The sequence below is a fragment of the Mastomys coucha genome, unplaced genomic scaffold (assembly GCF_008632895.1).
Source record: "Mastomys coucha isolate ucsf_1 unplaced genomic scaffold, UCSF_Mcou_1 pScaffold18, whole genome shotgun sequence".
In the NCBI taxonomy this organism is placed as follows: domain Eukaryota; kingdom Metazoa; phylum Chordata; class Mammalia; order Rodentia; family Muridae; genus Mastomys; species Mastomys coucha.
Window position 1 is genome coordinate 60,530,995 of NW_022196900.1, and position 2,262 is coordinate 60,533,256.

Here is a 2,262-nt window from a genome sequence, read left to right on the forward strand (position 1 = left end):
GGGGGCAGCAGAGGTCCTGAGTTCAATTCCCAGCAGCCACATGATAGCTCACGGCCATCTGTACAACCATAAATAAATAAAATAAATCTTGAAAAGAAAAAGTGATGTTAGAAAGTAAGGCAAGGGTTAGAGCATGGTTGATTGCCTTTATCCCACAAAATTCTCAAAGACAGTGGTTCCTAGTTGCCACTATGGGACCATGGTCCCTACCTGGCTCTAGGAATTTTATTAGTAGATGACTGTAAAGTCTGTTAAGGGCTGTCAGAGGCTGCTGAAAGGACTGGCACAAAATCGTCTGGTTTACTCTAAAGTAACCAGTGTCTACAGATATTGTTAAAGCTTAGAAAACTAGAAAGTCTGGAGGCCAAAGGCCACAGGTAAGCTGTGCAATAAACCTCCACAGGCCTGGGAGGAGAGAGTCACAAACAGAGCCACTCTGAGCCTCCACATGCATGTTCCTGCCTCACCTAGGCCCACGTGGTCATTTCTAATCAGCCAACCATGGACTAAAACTTCCAAGACCATCAACCAAAACAAACATTTCTTAAGGGAAGAAAGGCTTCATAGGAAACCAGCTCTGCCAAGACTTTGTTTATCCAGAAGAATAAGAAAATAAATTTCTGTTATTTAAACTGCCCATGTTTAAACAACAAAACAAAGGCTTAAATAAACCAGAACCAACAAAGCCAGCAAAACTCCTGCTTCTCTATCTCTGCAGACTGGGCCCTGGTTGTGGCTCTGGTTAACACTCAGCCAGATTTACATTGAACTTAATCACCCTACAAGAGAAATAGGATTTAAAAAATTTCCAAGACTTTTCTCACCTAGTACCTTGCCCTGACCATCTGCATGACTTTCTAGATTTCCCTGTAGACAGAGGTGCTTCAAAAATAGTAACAATTATGTAAATGGTGAGCCCCTTGGGAAACTTAAGTCTGGAGGCCTTACTTTTGTTTTTTGGTTTTTGGTTTTGTTTTTTTTTAACCGGCTATTTTGTTAATTTACATTTTAAATGTTATCTCCCTTCCAGGTTTGCCCTTCAAAAACCTCCCATTCTACACCCCCCCTCATATCCCCCGCCTCCCTGCTTAGATCAATTTCCTGTCAAGTAAATGCAATGTCTTCAAGGATTTATTTTGTCCCTTTTATTTATGTTTATTTTGTCCCTTTGAGCCAGGCCTTCCTGATTCTTCATGGTTTGCAGGGTGCTGTACTCAGATGTTTCTTCATGTGTTTGTAGGTCTCTGCACACTCCCTCCCGGGATTGCTTTAATGAGAACAACGGTCATGTAGGATTAGGCTCCCTACTGCAAGCATCTTAACTTATAATTTTAATTAAATTAATGTAAGTGCTAGGGACAATAAAGCTTACTTTTAGCAGGGCTACCAATACCATATTGAAAGTTCTTGTCAGAGGGACTGTTAAAACAGAAGTAAAAAGGTACCCAAGTTGGGAAGGAAACTCAGAGCCATCTTTATGTTATTAAACCCAACGAATCTACAAGTTAGCTGCTAATGCTTACAGGTAACTCAGGAATAGCTCAGTTTTCAAGATGAACAAACAGAAAACAATGGTTTCTCTATCTTAGTGCCCAAGAAATGTGGACTTAGTACTAAAGATAAATGAAGAAAAACAAATCCATTTATATTACAGTGGCATAAGAAATATAAAATACCAAGACATGCATTTCATCAAGGGGGTGAAATATTACACACCAAAAAGTGTTCATTCTTGCTAAGGACTAGGGCTAAACAGAAGCAGATGTGCATCCACTGGTTGGAAGACCCACTACAATCCCTATCAAACGTCCAGTAGTGGGGAAAGTCTATCTTCCAATCCAGATGGGATTGAAGGAGGCCTGGACTTGTCAAAACAATTTTGTGGGGGCAGAAGGTAAAAACAAAGTTAAAGGACTTAATACCCCTGGTTTCAAACTAATTCAGCAGTTAGACTTATCAAACAGTAAAATACTGGCCTAAGTATGGACTGACATACACATCCATGAAATTGAATTGAGAGTCAAAACATAATTCACTTTTTTAAGAGTCGAGGGAAGAAGGTGTATCTTTTCCACAGATCTTATCGGCACAACTAAATTTCACAAGCAAAGAACAAAACTGTGAGATACTTGCTTCCCAGTCTGATGACCTGAATTGAACCCTCAGCACCCACATGGTGGGAAGGAAAGAACTGACTTCAGCAAACTGTGTTCTGTTTTCCACAAACACACTCCCATCCCCAACAAATAAACGGGTGTAATT